We start from the raw sequence: 22,411 nt of genomic DNA, 5'->3' as shown, positions 1-22,411 counted from the left end.
GAAAAAATCAGGCAGGGCTTTATGATTCCCTTTTTTTTTTTTTTTTTTTTTTTTTTTCCTAGAGGAACTAACAATTTCCTCAAGAGATTAGGTACATCTCAAGCATATCCTGGTACTTTACATGCTGAGCATCAGCCCTATGACTTATTTGGCCTGTAGGAATTGAGGTTCTCATGGGCAGTTTCCCAGAACTGAAGAATTGTATTTCATGTCCTAAAAAACTTAGACTATCTCAAAAGTAAAGTATGCCTAAATACCCTGGCTGGAGCAGTTGTATGGTTGTTTTTTTTTTATGTTCTCTGCCTTGATTTTTTTTTTTTTCAAATAAAATATAAATTGTGGTTTTAGCCAGAGATTTCTAGGGGATCTGATGAGATTTTGGAAAGGTTCCTGGTTTTGAGACTTTGTCGGTTTTCTGCTGAGCAGGATTTGCTGGTGGTTCTCACTGGTGGTTCCCACTGGCAAAAGGAAACAATACATCACGGAGTCCAGTGCTCACAGTGCATAATCTGCTTGGGTATCTCAGCCCACAGAGGGGGAGCAAGAGCAAAATGCAACCCTTCAAAAGCTGCCACAAGCTCCAGACATTTTCAGTTTCATGCACAAAATGTAAGACTTGGATAAGTGAACCTTGCCAAGGTAGACTTGCATTTGCAGTGCTGAATTATGGTCCGTCTGCCTCTTCAGCTTCATGTGCTGCACAGAACTCAATGGCCTGATCCTTAATTCTCCATCTGGGGGACACAATTACGTGGCGCTGATTGAACAGAGGTCCCAGCAGCAGCCTGCTCTCATCTAGGTCCAATACCATGACCCTGACCTAGTCATGTCACCAATGTGCCCATGTTACTCTTATTAGACCCAACAGAAATTGTCTTATGCACTGGGAAGAAAGAATCCCGAGAGGTAAATGAGTCCCATTTTTCTTTTCAAGACTTCAGTGCTCAGCAGATATGTTTGAAGAAAAATGGGGGCATGTGCATAAAAGAGTTGCTTCCCACCCCCCTCAAAAAAACGGTATTAAAAAGTCTATAGCCTCATTTCTGCTCGGAAGAAGCTTAGTGTCATTTTGTGACTTGCTGTGGATGATGCATAACTCAAGCATGCTAGAAAACCAGTCTGGTCTGCACCAAAGGAGAAAAATGTGCATTACAATTGAGGGCTTTCCAGCCATACCTCCCTTTCTGCAGGGCCCAGCTACAGAACAGAAGAGAGCTGTGATATGCAGTGCAGCCACACAGCACTCAGAGTTTACATGCTCGGAGTTTAATACTCTGGAGACAGCCTACACATAGCAGAAGGCTGTAATAAACACTACTGCAAGGCAATCCCATTCATCTCAGTGAGACTCTTCTCACGGAAAGCAAAACAAATCCAGAGATTAGGGAAGAAATATGCAGACTAAGGCAACGTTTGGATCTGAATATTTTATATTCTGCTTGCAGAAATTCCTGGTTGCATTTAGACTCACCTGTAGATGGATGACCTGACAGGGCACGTGTCCTTCTGAGCCCACAGCCATCCAGGTGGGGATGTGTTCAAGAAAATCTCAGCAGCACACGTTCAGTCCTCGAGTCCTCAAACAGTCCCAATTAGTGCAACAGCCCCTCTTGGTGAACACGAGGACCTGCCCAGGGAGCTGTGATGCTGGAGCACCTAGAAAAGACATCAGTTTGGGCATTTAGGGGGATCTCAGATGCCTTTCATAGCAGGAGATAAAGGATTACATCCTTTTGGCACACTTAGAGTTAGACCTGCAATCTAAAAGCTGTCACTGCTGCAGAAAGGGACATGGGAAAAAAGTGCTGTTACCCCTCAGCACTTTGGCTTTATCTTCACGATAACTTGCCTTCCTGCTAATACAGGCTAGATCAACACTGATAAAGCGCATAATGGGATAGAACAGTGTCAGACAGTCAGAGAGCTGATCTGGTAATGTTTATGCAACCCAGTCCAATGTTTTGGGGGGTTTGTTTTTGTTTTAAAGCAGAAGACAGAGCCAACCCAAAGCAAATGGGAGTAAGGGAGACCCGGTCGTTCCCACACATCTTTACCCATACCTGTATTTTTCCCCCATGCATTTCTATGCATTTAAAATCTGCAGTCAGACAGGGAAATCCTTAGAAACACCTATTACCCTTAAGACCCTTACAGATTTATTTTTGCCTGTGCAGGATCACATCGGCAGCTGGAACACTTGGAGCTACACACAGAGACCCCACTGCAGACCCAGCCCTGAGCTTGGAGAGAGATTGCCCTGTCACAGAAAAGTCACACAAGCTGCATATCAAAGAGGGAGGGTGGTCTTTTCTTTTCAGCCTCTTTGCTGAGATCTATGTTACATTAAGTCAAACCCCTCTTACGCAGCTGAACAGTTGCTGCTTTCTCACTGCAGTAACCAGCCTTGAAGACACACAGATGGCCATCTCTGCAGCGTCCATTCACCAGGGTTTGTCTGAGCTTCCAAAAACACTTCCACGCTTTCTTTGGATTTTATCCACTAAAGACCAAGGTCAGCACTGTTATGCTGCTTTTAGTACTATTTAGATGCCTGGCTACTGTCTGGTTTTAATAATTCTCCATGAAAGATGTGTCCCAGATCATATGCTGGCATTATCTTGGAGTTGCCCAGAGGAGGAAGATTAGGATTGCTCTTGGAAATCCATGGTTTTTAGCTCTCTTTGGTGCTATTGTGCCAGGTAGCCTTGGTAAATGTACTTACCCAAAATTCCAAAATTTCTTCTGCCCCATCTCCTTCACTAGATAGGACTGCATTCCTCCATCTTTCCAAGGCATGTCCTCATTCAGCACTAGGCTCTGTTATTGTTGATATTTTTCCTGTGTTGCCAGGTAATGTGCTAAAAGACTACATTTTGGGGCAAGAAGGGGCAAAGTGCAAGGACCCCGTTCTGTTTGGGTTTATAACCTCTTGGATATTCAACAATTGGTGTAATTTAAATGAAGAAGGCGGCTGGAGGAGAATTCCAGCCTAATTACACATTACAATGGTGCTGTGCTGCTTCTGGGAGACCAGCCAGGCATCTGGAAAGAGGTTCAGCTCCCAGCAGGGGAGAACTGACAGGACAAAGGAGAGAGGGCTGGGGAGTAAGCAGGACAGAAAACACAACCAGAGGAGGGTGGCCAAGCTTCAACCAGGACATGGCAAGGCTGCCAGCAGCAGGCAGCATGGACACAGAAGCCCTGTGGCAGTCTCAGAGGTAAATATGAGAGTTTAGGTGCCTTGGGTTGCTCCTTAATCTCACTCTAAGCCTTGCACCAGGAGAAAACACAATTCATAGCTGATCTTCTTGCTTGCCATGGGCCACCTTGGAGGCCTCTTCAGACAAAGGGTTCCCAATGCATTCCCTAAGAGCTCTGCTCCTCTCCAATCAGTCCCACAGCTCTGCACATTCAGCAGGAGCAGGACCTGTCTGCATCTCTACCAAGACGCAGGTACAATCATCTCCCAGCTTCTCCCCCTTGGACCGATCTTCTTGCACAAATTCCCAGGGCAGAGGTGGGACTACAGGACCACCTTCCCCAATTTCTCCCCACATGCATGAGGCTTCCCTGGCCGAGAGCAGCAGCTGGGAACGGTTAGTAGATGCTGAACTCGCATCCCTCGCAGACAGGGGGTGGTCTTCTCTTTTCTGGCACACAAAGCAGCAGAGGAGGGTGCCCTGGCAGCTGCTGTTTGAAAACACTGCTTAAGTGACTGTGAAGAGCCAGATGGACATCAGCCCTGAAGACTCAAGCGCCCTATTTAGCCATGGAGGAGGGATGCAGCAAGCAACTGCAGCCTTGGCGTGCACGATGCCTCATTACTCTCCAGCCCTGGTTTGGAGCACTCCATCTCCAGGCTGGATCCCCAGACCCATCCAGACCTGCCAACAAACTGCCGGAACAAACTCAGGGAACTGAGCGACGAGGAGCCAACCCATTTCACCAGCCTTCAGATGGTAACAATCCCTCCCAGCCCACGAGCCTGCAAGCAGAGAGGGAAAAGGCTCCAGATTTCATTCTTAATCCTCCAAGTTATTCATCCTACCCCCGTTCCCCAGCATTAGGAAGGGCAACGTTCCCTTATTTGGTCAAGAAAAAGTGGAGAATATCTGCAATACATTCTCACATCTGGGCTCAGCCGAGCCTGGCCAGCATGTCCCTGTGAATGCAGAGGTCGTAACTGCCAAGAGCTGCCGAGCAAATGCCTCCGCCCTGCTGTGAAAAGGCAGGCAAGGGGGATAAACAGATACGGGTGGAAACATTGCAAAATGGATTGCATTAAGCAACGCTGCTCATGGGTTTATGGTATCTGATCTGGGATATTTTCCCGTGCAAGCTTGGAGCCCAGTGGGAAAAGGCAACTTGCATATGTGAAAACAACAGCAAGAAAATGCTGCAAGGCCAAGTGCTTGAGAAGTAGCTAAAGTGGGGCATGTGGACCCCCAAAAGATCCAAAAGATAACCGGTTCTACTTATTCAGGTGAATAGGTGCAGGTTCCACTGGTGAAATTCTCTGACATCTTGCTGCCTGACAGTAGACTCAAGGTTTTAAATGGTGGAGGCTCATGAGAAAGAAAATTAAGGCAGTTTTTTTTGAGGAAAAGTGATGAAAGCACTGGGAAGATCCTTCCAACAAAGAGCATGAGGGCAGAGTTATTCCGCATCTATAAGGAAGGAGATATTGCCACATAGTGGGGACTGTTAGCGTTAGGTCAGAGGTTGGACTCGATGACCTTGAGGTCTCTTCCAACCTAGAAAATTCTGTGATTCTGTGATTCTGTGATGTCTCTGCTTATAGAGAAATAGATGAAAATTTGGAGCTTTAAATACTAACACCTGTACGACTTCATGGGCAGAGAACATGCTCCATTTAAAAGTTGCCCAGGGAGTGTTTGTCTAATGATAAAGTTCTTCATTGTGTTTGTTTCCTGCACCTAGATGTCCTGCCTTCTTTCAGAAAGGTTCAGAGATGTTCATGTCCTCCTTGCTCTCTTACTACCTTGGTCCTGTCTCCGCAGCCAAAATCCCCCAAGGCAATGATGCAGGGAGGAGGCACAAGGCAGTGGGGCAGGAGCTGCTCCCCAGAACACACTGTTTTTTCCTCTTAACTTCCACCACCAGCCAGATGATGAAGAAGAAGAAGACCAGAAGATGCTCCAGACCCAAGGACCAGGCTGGGACTGGAGGTTGCCAAAATTTGGCTGGGGCTGAGGCATGGGGATGAGGAGAAAAACACAACCTCATCCTGACTGTCCCACGTTTCCTTCTTCTAATGAACATTTGGATTTGAGCTGGCATGAGGCAGCAGTGAAGAAGGATCTGAGTTGCCTTTAGCTGTCTGAGAAGGAAAGGCACCGTTTCAAAGCCTGGCAGCACTGCTCACGAGCCCCCTCACCAACTCCAGACCCAAGAAGCTATAGATGTGCTAGAAATCAGAGCCCCACTGTGTCAAGCTTTATGTTCTAGGATATAAAGAGGCACCACAAAGGTCCCAAATACCTTTTCTTTCTTCTTCCCACATTGGATGATTTTCTTCCTGTAAAACTGAAGCAATTTTAAAACTACTTTAACATGTAACCAGTGTTTGGGGGCCATCCTGTTCCAGAGCACAGCTTCAAACACAGAAAATGATCTGATCTTCAGGAAAGACCTTTTTTTTCCATACAGCAGTGTCTCCAAGACCGACATCTTAACACATCTCAAATCAAGAGTATTTTTCAAAAACTAACAGGCAGCAACCACCAAGTGCTACCCAGCACTCACAAAGAACAGCTATCTCTATATCCTAGAGACTGTGCAGCCCTAGGAAAACCTAAAGCCCTACTGTCGTGATGTAAAATACCCTAATGTTTTGATTTTCTCCTGAAAGTTGCATGAAGAGACCCTGCTGGCAGCATCCCTGGCCTCCAAACTACCTACCTCATGGGGAAACACAGGCGATGGGACTACGATGCGCAGGAAAGCTGGGCACTGGCTAATTGGGCTCTATTTAGGAGCAGGTAATTAGGTGTGGCTCTCGTAGCTGCAGTGAGATACAGGGCATGTTCCCAGTGCATGGATGTCCCTTAACTCTTTTCCTCTGGGGACAGCCTGTCTGGAAACAGCCTCACAGGAGGCAGGAAGGCAGTCTCCAACACCAGGGAGTGAACCTAGATCCCAAGAGTTAGCCAAAACAAGAAGGAAATACCAAGGTGCTACTACTGATGCTGTGCAGCTTGGACATCCAGGACATTGTTCTGACACCAGGTATGGAGCACTCGGACACAGCAGTGAATAAAAATTACCTTTTGCTGTCAGCATTGTGATGCTTCTGTGCGCAGCAGATCAGAGGTCCTGTGGTCTCCACCTCCAGAGCTCAGATGGCATGGAGCCGACAGCAAGTCAAAACCTTCTCATGAAAACAAGATGAGGGAGGAAAATGTCTTTAATAAATTAACATGAACAGGGTGTTTTCACAGCCTCTGACTGTTTTCTTACCTGTTCTGCCTCCTCCTCGGCCGTGGGGAGATGATCAATGGATGATCGACGTGCTCACTGCACTCCCTCTGCTGCTGCACCCACTGGGGCAGTGAGCACAGAATCTGCCCCCTCCATTAAAAGGCTCCCACCTCCTGCTTTAAAATAAATAAATAAATAAATAAATAAATAAATAAATAAATTTCCCCTGGAACCAGCAATTCTGTTATATTCAGACAGGGTACCAGCAATGCCTTTTGACGTGTTTGTGTTTCTCGCAGTGAATGCCCAGACAAATGACATCTCTCAGAGCCAAGCTCCCCTGAGATATCCCTCTGAAAATCCATCACTCTCTGAAGTGGAGACACCCCCAGTTTTGGTATAAATAAATATGATTTCATTAGTTTGTGGGAGACTCTCGAAATCCTGTAAGGGCAAAGCTGCCTTCATCTAAGCCCCTTGCAAACGCATCTTGGAGACAAGTTCCCCTTTTTTAAAGACCTTCACCCAACCTTCTCCAGCTGATGGGGCGAAGAGGAGAGAAATGCCTTCAGAGGAGGAAATGCTCCCCAAAAGTAAGCTGGAAGCGCCCTCTTGTGTCCTCGGAGGAGGCCAAGTGGCTTTGTTATCTGAAAGCAGGTGGGGGCACGCTCCTCTTCAGACCATTTTGCACAAGTCGGTAACACCATCACTACCTGAAGGGCAGGAGATGGGACACCAGGGAGCTCCCCCGGTGGGACAGCTTGGTCCTGGGAGAAGCCCCCAGCTCTTGGTGTGACTGTGGTGGGAAGGGCTGTGCAGGGGCATCACAGAATTTGGTGAAATCTGAACTACACGGTCAGGATACCCAGCACAGAGCCCACCATGCATCAGCAGGCAGAGAGGTGCGGGGAGGAAAGTGTCAGGTGGAGGACGGCAGTGAGGGGATTGAGGAAAAGAAGCTGCACAGAAAGTTAAAATTAAATGGATTTTTTTTCAAATAAAATAAAATAAAGAATAATTCTGCAAGTTAGATCCTTTCCAGAATGGGATGTGGGTGAGAGACTGGCTTAGGGCATCTTCCAAAAGAGCTTTTACACCCTGAACAAGGCCAGCAGGGAAAAGTATGGCATCACCGGTACCCACCCATGGAAAAGGGCTCTGGGCACACACCTTGCAAGCAGAACCCTTGAGCCTCCATGGAGGAGAGGTGTCTCAGGCTCTGTCCCCTTCATTTGCCCAGCTGAGGGTGAGATGTTCATGGTGGATGCTGGTCTCCATGCGTGGGAAGCTCTGGGGAGGTGGGTCAGGACAACCCCTATGGGGAAAGAAAACAACAACAACAAATCAGAACAGACCTATTTGGAAATTTAAAGAAAAAAAATCTATTTGGAAAGAATAATCTGAGAGCCTCCCAAACCCACCATCCCCAGTGGACCGCCTCCTTTGGGCAGACAAAGTCCCCAAGGTGTTTTGGGGTGCCCTTGGCCATTTCACAATGGAGTGAAGTCAGGGGAGTGGTGAGCGCCCAGTCCTTCAGGGGAAAGGGGCCACAATAACACATAAAGAAGAAAAATATACATTATGGAAAACACATGCAGACTGCCTGACAAACACCGCAGTTAGAGTCCTTACGGTTGCAGACACGAAGAGAACGGGGCTGTAAACAAAGAAACGAAGCTCAGAAACACAACGAGGTCACAAACAAGGGGAGGGGGAAGCACAGCAGGGGTTTGTGGCTCTGCAGCTGGGGGTTTATTCCTCCAGCAATCCCGAGCTTGCCGTACAGACAGCAGGAGGAACTGGCTGAGCAGAGAGGGGCACCAAATCCACCCCTGACCACCTCGTGTGAGCAGTGCTCACTGGCTTCTCGCCGCCAGCAGCTTCTGCCTGCAGTTCCCAGGGGGTTTGCCTTGTTGGAGGTACATCAAGCTCCTGGAGGCACAGGTTGCACCTCACCTGCCGACACACGCTTCCCTACATCCCCACATTGATTTGGACAGGTATCCTCTAACCCGGTGGGGATGTGTCCAGGGCTCTGTGTGCTCGACAGCGTTCTGGGAGAGCACTGGGAGCCACAGCGATGCCGTGCTTTGAGATGCTGCAGGCAGCTTCTGGATCCTTTAATTTGCTGATTGCCATGGCTGGAGATCCCATTCTGTTCCTTGAGAAGGTGGTGACACAGCAGACCAGGAGGCAGTGGGCCCAGCCTGGAGCCCAGGAGATTCCCCTGACCCCCAGGCAGCCCAGAGGCTGTGGGGTCTCCTCCTTGGAGAGCTCCAAAAGCCGCCTGGCCATGGTCCTGGGCACCCTGCTCTGGGTGGCCCTGCTGGGGCAGGGGCTGGGCCGAGGGACCCCGAGGTGCTGCCATAATTTCCAGAGGGATAAAATACATCAGTGCAAGGACATGCATTTGAAGCAGCCTTCCTAGCTGACACAGAAGGGTCCACTCCTCATTTTGTACCAGTTCCCCTTTCCTCCCAGCCGAAAGCAGCTCAGACAGGAGAAGATCCTCCCATGAGATGTGTAAAAGCTCTCCAGCTCTTAGCGTGATGAGGGTAACAAACAGACCCCGCTGGATGAGATCTCTCATTCCCCAGGGACTGTCTCTCCTGCCTCTCCAAGTCTAGCTGAAGCACACCCCTGTTAATAACAACAATAATAATAACGCTGAATAAATCTCACTCAGCTCCCACTTTGCTATCCTTATTTGCATCTTTCCAGAGGATCATGCAGATAGGAAGCCAGAACTATTTATTTGCAGCTGGGCCAAGCTGGCGACGTGCAGACATACACAGGGGTCAGGAACATGACTCCTCAGCGAGGGTTTGCAGACAGTGGGGTGTCATAAAACAGGTACCCAGCCCTTAAGCCATTGCAGTCTGCTGCACAACAGCAGATAGCTGCACCTTTCAGCCTACCAATCATTCTGACCCTGAATTCCTGGTGGAAATCAGCTGATTTTAGGGCTAGCGAGGGTAAACCTTGATGTATACGAGACCAGTTCAGCTCTGCCACAGTCCCAATTCCCCATCCCAAAACCTTCTGCTGGCTCCTGACTGTGTACCAGGAGGGAACTCAGTCCAGGGACGGAGGGATGGCGTTGACAGCTGCCAAGCACCTGATCCAGCTGGGAGGAGGCTGAAGATGGAGCAGGGCTGCTTCCTTCTGACCCCAGGGAGAAAAGGGGGAAAAAACATCAGCTTTGGTGCCTATTACAGCTGCACCCAGCCCTGATGTACACCCACAGAGCGCGGCAGCACAGGATACGCACATCGCAGTTTGCAGACAGACGCTCACAGAGCCCCATGGCATCTCAGAGGCAGCCAAGAAGTGTTTCCTCCTCACAAGAAATGTACTTTTGCTGGTTTTAATTTTCAGAGCTTCCTGGGGAGGGGGGATGATACACTGCTCAGAGAGGAGCTGAAGCCTGAGCAATCTGTGGGTTTTGCATTTTGCTGGAGAAGGTGAAAGAAATATCTACCTACAAACACCCCTGTGAAACCATCCCAGGCTCAAATCATTCCCTTTTGTAGGGGAGAGCCCATGAATGAACACGACCAGTCCAAAGGGATGCTGCAGTCCCATACGGTGAGAATAAGATGGCTTGTGCATGAAAAGTTTAAGTCTTTGCTTGAGAAAAAGCAGTTTGTGGGACAAGCGGAGCACCCCGGGTGAGGACAGCCACTTAGCATTTAGTTGCTTGGGTTTAATTTGCATTCAGAAAATAAAGGCAGCTTTATTTTATTAATTTCTAGTCCTCCCCTTTCTGTCTTTCCTCCCACTCTAGGATGCTCCTGGGGAAAAGCCCACATCCCCTTCCCCACTACGGCACAGCCGGGTGCATCGCTGGTGCCAGGAGAGGCACATGTGTGGGCACCAAATCCAGCTGGGTGATGGGGCAAAGCAGCTCTCAAGCAGCAGCATTTGGGGATTTGGGGGGGGGATGAGTCACATCCTAAAGATGCACTGCAGAAGGCTGTGGGCACTGCAACGAGCTCACGGAGGTGCAGGGACTGGCCATGGAGGAGATGACTGCGGGACGTTTCGTGCTGGTATGGAATAAGAGCTTCCTGGGGAAGCTGTCAGCAGAGCATTGCCAGAGGATCTCTCTGCTCCCCGGGGAGCTGGGTTGTGCCTGAGTGCAATGCAAATGCAGGAAACACGGAGCCACTGTGATCCCCTGGCTTGCTCTGTGAGTGTTCAGCTCATTTGCAAGGTTCGTGCTGCACAGATACAAAAGGATGTCCAGTATGAGATGGAGCCTGGGGTCAGGTAAGGAAATGTGAGCAGAAAACACCAGTTTGTGGAAGCAAAGGCCATTTCTGGGAAGGGACAGCTGCTAGGAGGTCTTAAAAGCTTGTTTTAGATGTCCCACAGGATGAAAATGTTTCTTTGAATCTTCAAAGTCTCATGGACCTGAGTCCTCATTCTGCTGCCTGGTGTCTAAACAGCATTGCTCATGCCAATAAGCCCTGGTGGTAGAAGGTCAGGGTGCTTTCCACCCACAGGCCTCAGGTCCTATAGGCTCTGCTGGTGCTATTCTCAGAATCAGACCCTAAAACCTCAGAATGAGGGCCACTGTGTTCCTGGCAAGGTCTGAGGCCAAGCAAGAGCTGGAGATGCCCTCAGACGTTCCCCCTCCCTGAGCCCTACCACTTTGCCAATGTCATTTCTCTGCAACCCAACCTCCACCTGAACCTGAGACTGTGGAGTCTAAAAAACTTCCATTTTGGCTTTTTTTCTTCTTTCCTTAAGAAAGCTGGAGGCCGTCCTACTGTTTGAAGTGGAAATTACTAAATTTCCTTCCACAATATTTCCAACCCACACAAAATCCAGCCATTAAGAGAGGTCTCCTGAGGAAAGCCAGTCTCCCAGGCTTTCCACCCTGATTCCCAAAATGAATTAAATGGGAAAAATATTTAGCAGGGAGCGTTCAAAGGGACCGTACAGCCTCACCCAGCTCCTTTTGCACCCATTTTCCTGTGCCCTGTGCTCCCAGGAGGTGAAGGAGCGCACATGTGAGCTCCCAGCCCAGCACATGTCAGTGCCGTGGAAGCTCATTAAAATGGACCGAGCGATGTGCCAGCTGCAAATGCAAAGACAGGTCTTTTCAAATAAGCCCCATTAGTTCCACATGTGCTTTTGATAGATAATTTTTGGGTTACTTAACATGAAACCAATAATTATGGAAATGACTGCGATGATCCAGATACTTCTCCATAAGAAACAGACGGAGAGTAGAGGGAAGGCAATGTGAGAGACTTCGCAAGGGATTTTTCCTCCTCCAGTGCACCCATCCTCAACAAACCGCTGGTGCAGAGCCCTGCCCAGCAGATGAAAGGGAAGAAATCAGCTCTGCCAGCATTGCCTCTGTACATGGTGCCGTCAGCTACAGGATTAAACCCCTCGCTGTGCAGCCACACACACAGCCCTGCTGCCACACGGGGCACACAGCTGTCCTTGGCCCCCCAAAAATGGGAAGAACAAGCTGGGAAGAGTGCAAAATTTGTCTCTTTCCTCTGTTGCTTGTAGCCAGTTGTGAGTTCCCTGACAGGGGATCAAATCTGGAGAAGATGCACATTGCAACCAGCCTTTTCCAGAAAACCTTTTATGCATCAGTCTGTTTATAACTAATAGCAGATTGCTGTCCCTAACCCACACTGATTTATTCCTTCTCATGCTCGCTCGCACCCTGCGCCATCCCCACACATGGGTGTCTGACACACAGGGCACAAATGCGCATGCAGCAATGCCACCCAGAGCAGCCAGAACAGGCTGGGCACATGGGGGGGACGAAAGAAGAAGAGCACAGACATTTTATTGTGGGAATAGAGCTATCAAAACAACATTATACAACTAAAAAAAAAAAAAAGTGGTTATATAAACTGAGTTCCCTGTCTGGTCAGCACAAATCTCCTGTGGGCTTAGGTCAGTCCATTTGACACAGCTAGAAATAATTGTCTGTGTTAACCATTAATAGGTCCCTGATCAAAGTTCCCTGCTATCTGTCTCCGTCTCCCTCTGCCTGTGCTCCCTCTGCCTGCCTCTCATGGCTGCCCGCCTGCTGCCTACCCTGCCATGCCCGTGCTGGAGAGATCAGTACCTTGGCAGGGGATGCTACACCGACCACATTTCCATCCTGCATGCCCTGCTCTGCCCCATCCAGCCACATCAAGCGCCCTCAGTGTTCCCACAGAGCGCCTGACCCTGGCAAGCAAAGCCAAAAGTACAGGGGAACACGCCAAGAACGGGTCTTGCAGCACCTCCCTTTCCCATCTCCTTCACCTGGGTGACCACAGAATCGCAGAATGGTTTGGGCTGAAACTCTGGAGGTTGTCTATAAACTGCTGAAGCTCAAAAATCGTGTCCTGCCAAAGCTCCCAGTCTCTGCAAGGACCTCTTCCAACTGCTTGCATGAAGGAAGAAGCAAAGCACGAGAGTTTTCAACAGTAATGAGCCTCCTTTTTATTTTCCTTCCTTGGTTGCAGAAGGAAAAGGTGTTTGGGGAGCTGGTACCCAATTGAACTGGTGCCCTCCATCCTCTAAGCAGTCACCCCACTGCTGTGATTTGGCACCTGAAAGCAGGTCAACCCAATTCCAGGGCTTTTTCAGTGGGGTTTCTCTAACCAGGCAGAGTATCTCTCCCTCCTCTTTCAGCACTGGCTACTGCACTTCCAAAAGGGAGACAAGAATCACGACTTGTTTTCCTCCGAGCCCACCCATCCTGCTTTCAGAGGACATGGGACCCACTTCTCTCAGAAACTACTCGGTGTGAACAGTTTGTTCCCATCTTCCCACAGATGCCTGCCAAGAGAGCAAACCCAGCACACAGCGAACACCAAAGGCTAAAATCACCGCGCTGAGCCAGGCCCCCAGCAGAGGCTGTAGCTGAAGAACCAGCCTAAGGCACTGTAATCCTGGCAAAAACAGTTTCAAAACACACTTTATCTAGCGAGTGTGCCTGGGAGCTACACAGAGAATTATTTCATGTGGCCTTTTTATGGAGAGAAGAACTGGATAGTGGTAGTCCCTGAAATAATTCACGGGTCTTTTAGCAGCCTCCATTACTCACTACTGGATGGACAGCAATGTTCATTGTTTCATGCTGTCAGCCCAGTCCTTCCTCCCTAAATTAAATACCTAACAAGGAAGCATCTCAGCTTCAAAGCCTTGCTTTGCCCATTCAACTAAAAACCCATCCAACATCCGTCAGATTTGTCCCTTGGAAGCCCAGCAGCTGATAAAATCACAGGTATTTTCTCATCAGGGCATCCTGCACACTCCTCCAAGAGCTGAATCTTGTTCAGTGGAAAATAACCAGGTCAGGCAGACCCTGAGAGTGCAGGAGGAGGGCAAAGGGTTCAAGCCTGGTACACACCTGAATCTGTACAGAGCTGAGGGTGTGCTCTAGGCTGGCCCTTAGGTGCTGCTGCAACAAATGCACCTGAGATCATAAGCACCTAATGCATGAAATCAGACTCGCCATACCTGCAAGGTAGAGAATAAAAGTGTTACTGTTTCTCAGCTGGGTTTAAGTGCTGGAATAAAAGCTCAGTAAAGAGTTTTCTACTTGTTCTAGTAAGATTTGGATCAGAACGCACAGAAAAGTGCAAGTTATTATTCATAAAGTGATGACAGAGGTGGTCAGTCCATATATCCAGCTCTGTGTGTTGCCCTAACTCACCCCTAGTATCAAAGGTTTCTTGCTTAGCTTAGGCTTTTCTGGGTAAATGATTTTCCAGCTTTTGATGTTAAATGCAGCCCTTCTGGTTCATTATAAACCAACACACTATTATCTGCTCTTATTCACGCACTGCCTTTGTTGCTTTGTCAACCTTCCAGCATGTGCAGGACAAATCCCCTGAAAGAGCTTCATGGAAAACCATGGATTGTCAGGTGCAGTCCTGTTAGTGGGCACGATGCTTTTTGAAGGGTTACCTTTGCTAAACTCTGATTTTGATCAGACTTAGATGATGCATAAATTGGATCCCCACAACCAGTCCTGCCTTTTCTTGCCCCTAATAGTGAACAATTTCGATTCATTGCACCCGGACCCTCTCTCCCTGAAGTCCTGACCACCTCATTTTTGCCTGGAGGAGCAGTGCATGCCCTAGAGCTGTTAACAGTCTGGAGAGATTTCCTTTCTTATGGTTCAGGCAAAGCCTCCTCAGCAAAGTCGCAGGCATTTGGGACCATAAGATGCACTGAAAAACCTCCCTGGTTTGGAGGATGAATTTATGACCTTTGCAAGAAACATCCACTTTAAAATCCCCGTGGTGAAGAGTTCATTTCTGCTCCACCTCAGACAAGGATTCCAGCAGATTTACACCCAAATCAGAGCCTAGCTGTGGGTCTAGACGGCTATTCATGCCCAAGCTGGGCTCTGAATTTACTCGGTGGTTTTACAGGGAAGGATGAGACCTTAATATTTGGCAACAGGCTGGCAGGAGCAAGGAGGAGGCTTCAACTCCTCCGCTCTTCAGTGCCAGCTCTCCAATTCACACCAGCTCCAATCACACATCAGCTTTTAATATTTAATTGCAGCTTTGCCAAGGGACTTTGCCTCCTGTCTTGTAAAGGAGGGGATGAAAAAGGAGTCAGAAGCGTGGTACTGAAGAGCCCCAAGGAGACTATCAAATGGCAGATCTCAGGTGGAGGAAAGCACTCTAGCATGTAAGTGATTTTACACCAAAAAAAAAAAAAACCCTCCCAGATCAGAGGAGATGGAATGAATTAATATCAGTAAGCCCTTGGTGACTGGGGGGTGCTGTGCTGCTTGTGGGAACAGTTCAGGGTGGGCTGAGAAGAGTATTTCCATGTACTGTGCCTCTTGTATTGAAGAAAAGGGGGGCATAAATGAAAAATCAGGGAAGGCTTCCCTTCTAATGGGTTTATTCTACCACGAAGTAAATCCCCCAAGGGCTCTTCACGTGGAGTTGTTTAACATTAGACACAACCGCAAGAATGGGGAATGATCCCTGGACTGTGGGAGGTGGGTGTCTGTGATCTAATAAAGCTGTCTCTTCTCTAACATTGCGTGAAATGACCTGGGGAAAAAATAAATAAATAAAAGGAGGGAAAAAATAATAATTTTTTTTACAAAAGAGTAATTTCTAAAGCAAATAGTGAGAAATATACCTCCCTCTCTCTGGTCTTGATTTCAGATATGTTAAAGGGGGAAGGCAGTGATTCATAAGCTGCTGAGTATCACCCCAAGCCCCCAGAAAAAAATTGACCAGATCTGCAAGTGCAATAGAAATCATTTATGAAACATGTTATGCAAGCAACACAGCTTTTAAAACAAGTATTTTCAAAATCTCAGTGCAAGTATCTAATAATCCCATGGTTTGGATGTCTGTGTCAGTAATTAAAGAGCAATTACATATAACTTGTAGGTCCCTTGAGCTCTATCTAAATTCAGAAAATGAGCCCCAGATGACCTAATGTACTTCCAAGTGTCAGATCAGTCATCACAAATCCACTGCCTGAGACTTCTGCTGTGCCTTTCTGAAGCCTGGAATACAAGAACATTTTTGGCAGAAGAGGGCAAGAGGTGCTTAATCCTCCAGTTACTGCTTAATTCAGAGCTGATTCATGTCTACACAACACTGGAGACATTAAATATATATATATATATCCACTTATGATGCATACACATAATTTCCATCAAAGTACTTTAAATGATTTAAAGCTGAATGTTTTTCTGGTTCTTTCCCCTTCTCTGTCACAAAGCTGGACTGGGTGACTAAGGAGAATAAGAAAATTGATGGGCAGAGGTGGAAAAGACCCATTCCCTGCATTAGGAGTAATTTGACTTAAAATGCATCTTCTTAACCCTGTTTTATTTTTTCAAAAGTGAATTTATGTGCTGAGCTTTTCTGATGTATCAGGGAAGAAGGAGTTTGTTCCATGGCCTTTTACTGCTTTCCTGACCCCACGAGTGGAGAGGGATGCACTAGGGGTTGGCTTTCCGTGGATCTCACATCCAGCACCATAACCTTTACCCTCTTGTTCCAACACCTGCAGACAGAGGACATGGAAAAAGCTGAGAAGCTGCGGCCAGCTCAGTCCCTTCCTTTTCTGTGCCATTCTCCAAGAAGCATCCCAGAGCACGAAACAGTTCCTCTGAGAAAATCGGTGTCTGTCTCCGAACTGGTTGCCAGGTGGGTGGCTATTCTACACCTGCAGATGACCATAGACCTCTGGAGCTCTCCAGGGTGGACTCTCCTTCTTCCATATCCATAACAGATGTCACTCAGATAATGTTTTTCCCAGGTACAGCATCCCAGCTTTTCACATCTCAAGCTAGAGGCAAGTAGTTTTCTGCCACAAGTGCTCTTATCTGTTCTTCATTATTGATGCATTATTTAGTTTTGGAAGCCAAGTCCTGATCCCCAGATCCACTCAACAAACTTGCCCAAAGACAAAGGCATGGAGTAATTTGCCCTATAACCCAGTGACTGGAACATTCCCAGGTGGATAATTAAGGCTTTTAATCTGCATATTCTCTAAGGTGCCATGAGAGAAACCAAGCAAAGGCTGGAGGGATGAGCTGGTTAGGAGACAAGAGGTGTATGGGCATCTCATCCCGTTGTGTTTTCTCTTGAGTGTTTCTAATGAACATGCTCCAAGTAGAGTCATGTTTCAACCCCAGCCCTTTGAGGAATAATTTCTCTCTTGGTTACAACCCATAACTGAGATCAGATCACAACTCTGCCAAGGGTGAGACAAATAAGATTAGCAATGGTACCCTCAGCACATCTCCCTCAACTTGAGTGACAGAGCTGCTGTCAAGATGGTCTCTTGAACTTCCCCTTGAGACAGTTTAGTTCTGATTATCCCGAAGCTGGTCAATCTTCAGTGTAAAAAGCCATCTATCTTGCAGGGTCTTGGAGAAAGCTGAAACAACGAGAAGGAAGGTGGTTTCTTCTGCAGAGGTCTCATTCACCACCAGTGTTATGTTAGGGCAGCTAGTGGCTTGATAAACCCTTTTAAGCTAGGTTAAAGCTAAGTAAATAAAAAAGAATTTGATATTCTGGAAAGCTTGACTTTAACAAGCCATATATTATTAGCAAAGTGCAATAACACACCACTTTTAATCTGTGTCACCCCCTTGCAGATCCCCCTCCAGTGGGGAGACCAGGTGCTCGGGACACATCTGCATAGATCATAGGATGAGAGGGCTTACACTAGATCTAGTGGCACTGCACTGAACTAACCTGTTGGTCCTACAGCCTGACTTCTTTACAGGAGTTTTCACATCTCTCACCCTTTAAAATTACCTTTGTAGTGTTGGTTTGATACTTTCCTGAGGGTAGGGGAAGCCTGTCTACAAAATGGAAAAACGCAACCAGGCTAAAAAGGGATTCAGGTGCTTTCTCTGGCCTTCCCTACAGGTACCAGAGCATCCTGGACTGTGAAAGCAGAATGCCGAAGAAAGAATATCCCAAGGTGAGAGCCAAAGACTCAGACAAGGTGGGACAGAGCATGCCCTGACAACAAAATGGTCTGGTTCTTAGCAATTAGAGACAAAGATTTTCCCAATATCTTGTGCTGTTCTGAGGACAGCAGGTGAGGTCTGATTCCTTTTTAGTATGTACAGATGGACTGAAACATATAAGATGCTCCAGGATGGGATGAAATCTTCCCATATAACATTCAGATTCCTTTGGAGTGAATAAATCGTAGTGGGAGAGACTAATGGAAAACCATCAAGAGGTATAGGACCTGGCAGAAGATTTAAAACCGGTTAGAAAATGAGAGAAGGATCTTGAAACAAAGGTGCACAAAGCTATTAAGGCACCCAGCCATCCACAATGGGCTGACAGATATGACACTGGGATATCTCTGCCCTCCTGAACCAGAAGATGGATGCTTTGTGGGTTAATCTGTGTGTCTCAAATGACTCACTCAAAGCATTTACTAAAGAAAGCTTTCTACCCTAGTGTGAAGAAATCACTTTCTTGGCTCTTCTGACTATAAAATATAATAAAAATTAAAAAAAATAAAACAAAAAAGTATTTCCAGGACAGGATCTTTCTTAAAATGAAATTCGAGGTTTCCTATGAGATGATAGAGAGGGAGACTTCCTGGATGAGGAACCAGTGATCATATTTTTGCTACCCCAAGGCTTTCTTGCATTACCATGGACAAATTAGGAGGACACACTGGAAATAGCCAAGGCAGAAACTTCTCCCACACTTCAGAAAGGGATAGAGTGTGTTTAGGTCATGTCCCTGACATTCACTTCAGGGAATATAGAGAAGAAAGCAAGGGATTATTTCACCTCAAAAAGTTTAAAGGTCAATGGGTATGATGCTTGGATTGAAAGAGTAGGAAATTAAAATTTCAGTTGATCTGATATTGAAGTTATGTATGAGCCTGTTTTGTTGTATGTTTGGGTTTTTTAGCTCATGGAAAGAAGATATCTATCACAGACTAATGGCAATCCAATGGGGAAAAAGTATGGTTTATCTCAAAGCCATCGTGGTGATGTGTCCTGGAGCAAGTCCACGGAGGATCTTCCCATCCATAAAATCAGTGCCACAACACGGAACCTCCAAGGACTCCTGACCACCTTTGACACCCGTAAAGCCAATCCACAGAGTAACACTTTACCTTTTGCTCCACTCAAGACACCACCTCACAATGGGATTTTGAGGAAGAGAGAAGCTGATACCAGGATCCTGACAACAATCCAACCCCTGAGCAGGGAGACCAAATCCCACAGAGAGCCATCCTTCCCTTCCTCTCTTCAGAGCATGCAGAGGATGCAATGGAGCCCCACCACCATCACATGGAAGAAGTCTGCCTCAAAGGTTAGTAGGTGCTCTGCTCTTCTTTGAAAGCTCCTCTGAAATTTATTTTCTTCGGGTGTCCAGAGTCATGCTTAGGAGTGGTTGGGCTTCATGGTGGTTGTTCCTCATCCACTGGGCATGGGGGCTGCCCTGTGGAAGGGCAACCATGCCTAGGGATGGGGGACCAGGTTTACAGGGGAACCATGTTGTGCTATCAGAGCTACCACCAGGATAGAGCTTGCTCTAAGATGTGGTGGGGGTGAGCAACAAATCCACCACAGAAAATCCCTTAGCACATCACCTCCCTATGGTATGGAGGCCACTTTCTCTATTATTAAGGTCTGGCAGACTCTCCAAGAGATCCCCAACACATGCTGGATCTACCTTGAGACAGGTTCTGCAATGCCAGCTTTGGGTGATTTCGTGCTATCAGGGACACCAGTCACACATTCAGCAAACTATTTATTGCCATGATCCCTTCCCTGGAAGGGAAGAGTTAAAAATGGACAGCCTAGATGGGAGAGAGACCTTTACTAAGAAAGCAGGGCTGTCCCATGAAATCGTTATTATCTGAAATACTAATTCTGGATCAGATCCTGTTTGAAACATTCAGATCTATCTCACCACCATATGATATCACCCCAATAATTACTGCTCCACAGAAAGGATTGGTCCTTTCACTGAGGATACAGCCAAGGGCAACACCAGCCCTTATTGGGTTTGAGATACTGCAGTCGTTGTAAGGGCAGGTAAGGGAAATAGATGGACAAACCTGACCCGAAGAGCAGCAACAGTGGCTTCAAAAATCAAGATAGGTAAAAGAAAACACTACGTGGGTCTGGAAACTGAGGGAGGCCTTGCTCAAAGAACTGAGAAGGACTGTTCCTGGGGACAACAAACCAAGGCCAAGGCGGGATGAGGTCTACAGCAAAGTCCAACCCCACACAATACAAGGATGCAATATTGTGACCACCCCAGCATCTGGAAAGCCTTTGATGGAGTTTCTTTCCCCACGCTGGGGCCTTGTGCAGCTCCTCTCCTCTGTTTAAGGGAATTTACCTGTTTGTCACCCCCCCACAGGAAGGGAAGATCTCCCGTGACAGACAGGTGATCATCTCCTCAGTGCCGGATGCAGCCAGTGACTCAGCCACGGGCAGAAGCTGTGAGTTGGATTTATTTTTGCTTACCAGTCATCATTGCTACTCTACTGCCAGCTCTGTAGTCACAGCCGGGAAGGGGCAACTTGGTCCTGTACCCCTTCCAGCCCCGAAGGGGCCCATTGCACAGAGCTAGCACACCCCGATGCAGCTGGGATCTGGGCCAGAGATGAGTCCACGGAGCCATCCTGACTCCCCATGCTGTTATCCCAGCATTTAAAAATAGCTGGGACTAAACATCAGGGCAGAATTACGTCCGTGTTTAGATTGGGGTGAGTCATATCTGCCTGCACCTCAGCCTTGAGGAAAGGAAGAGGGAGAGGTTCCTTTGTACCTAAGGAGTCTTGGCTGGGCTCCTTTTTGGACTTGGCAGCAGTGGTGTATCAGACAGAGTCATCTTTGGCTGAGGACAGGCTATGTAAGTGATCCCTAATGCTATGATATCATCGGGACTACAGCAGGTCAGGGATATTTCAAGGCAGGAGGCATCTGTGAACGGGGAGAGATCCAAGCTGAAGCTTTGTCTGGGAAAGGGTTGAATTTTACCAAAAGTATGCCATCAGGAAGGTTTCGGAGGTTTGTTCTCAAAAGAGAATCTCTCTTGCAATCCCATAATGACTGGATTTGAGAAAAGGGAACCATCCTGTCTGCTCTGGAGCAGGAATCTGTGGACCCCATATCCCAGCTGCCTAGGGTTTGTTCTCTTTCTTTTCCTTTTCTTTCTTCTCTTCCACATGAGAGAAAAAAAAAAAAAAAAAAAAAAAAAAAAAAAAAAAAAAAAAACGAAAGATGATGTGCTTCCAGGATTTGAGACACTGTATTTAATTACCCAACTGCATGGGAAAACAAGTCTCTTACATGAGCGCACAGACAAAAGAAGGAGCTGAAGTTTCCACAGCATCGCTGGGATATTTTTTTTAATATCAAAGCGTGTGAAGTCACCATGCTATCCTGCTAAATGCGATCACAGCATTTATTAGCTGCAGTGTGCCTTTTACAGCATGAGGAACATCTTTTCTTCTGGTTGGTGGATAGTGACTCATGGTCTATCTTAGAGCCTTACACCACTCTCCAGCCCTTGGCTTAGAGCCTTGCAATAGCAAAGACTTTGTGTCTTCTTGGTCTCTGCTTCTGTGGTAGGGCTAGGGCTTGTTTGGGGTGGGATCCTTCTGGAGAGGTAATTGCAGCCAGGAAGAGAGCTGGGAATATGATAGCTACCTCTGATGCAGGCACTGGATTGGCTCAGAGATGGGACTCTAGCTCAGAGACAGGAGATGTAACGATTCCTAAAGAAGCCCAGGAACCAGCTGTCCCGTACCTCTTCTGGGACAAGACTTGTCCATGACTATACATGTGCTGTGCTTGGTTGTTTCCACAGAAGGACACATCAGTGCTCCACATGCACCAGCAGTTTTTCTTCAGGAGGCTGCTCACCATCACCCAGGGACTGCCCCACAGCTCTTTTTTTTAGGGTTGAGGAGCGGACACTTGGCCAATGCAGTGACCTGGGATGGGGAATGCAGCGTGTTCAAAGGCTTGAAGCCACACAGTGCTCTAAGGATATACAGAGCACAGGTTTGGGCCACCACAAAATGGTGAACACCAGCTTGGCAGTGCTCAGGAAAGCTCTGCTGACTGGCATTTGGCTTATCAGCAAGCTCATGTCCATGAAACAGTTCAGAGCTGAATAATTACACATAAAACCAAAATACCAGTAAGCCCTTTGAGACCGTGCTTTGTTACCTCTGAGATACTAAGGGAGTCCTGAGCATTTTGCAAAGGGCAAAGCTGGTTACATCCATTAGGAAGGCCCATTCCCAGGCACATAAACCAGCTGGGCTTCATCCCCAGCCACACTGATGGCATCAAAAGATCTGGAGGAAGCTGTCACTGAGGACATCACCAACTCACTGATTAACGGGGTCCAAAAGGCTATAGTTAGCAGTAATGAGATTAAATTGAGCTGTGAAAGTCTTACATGATCTAACAAAATACTTCCTAAGATGGAAGACTGTA

General features: G+C 47.3%; 1 long non-coding RNA gene across 1 annotated transcript; it reads right to left on the bottom strand.

The window, feature by feature from the left end:
* Positions 1-314: 314 nt before the first annotated feature.
* On the bottom strand, positions 315-6,579 carry LOC311207157. Its single transcript, XR_014618252.1, has 4 exons — positions 6,481-6,579; positions 6,288-6,391; positions 1,472-1,656; positions 315-734 (listed from the first exon to the last, which is right to left on the bottom strand). It is a non-coding gene; the product is annotated as an uncharacterized lncRNA (long non-coding RNA).
* Positions 6,580-22,411: the final 15,832 nt, after the last annotated feature.

The sequence above is a fragment of the Netta rufina genome, assembly GCF_964035555.1.
Source record: "Netta rufina genome assembly, chromosome: 2".
NCBI lineage: Eukaryota > Metazoa > Chordata > Aves > Anseriformes > Anatidae > Netta > Netta rufina.
This window is presented reverse-complemented; position numbering and strand designations above follow the sequence as displayed.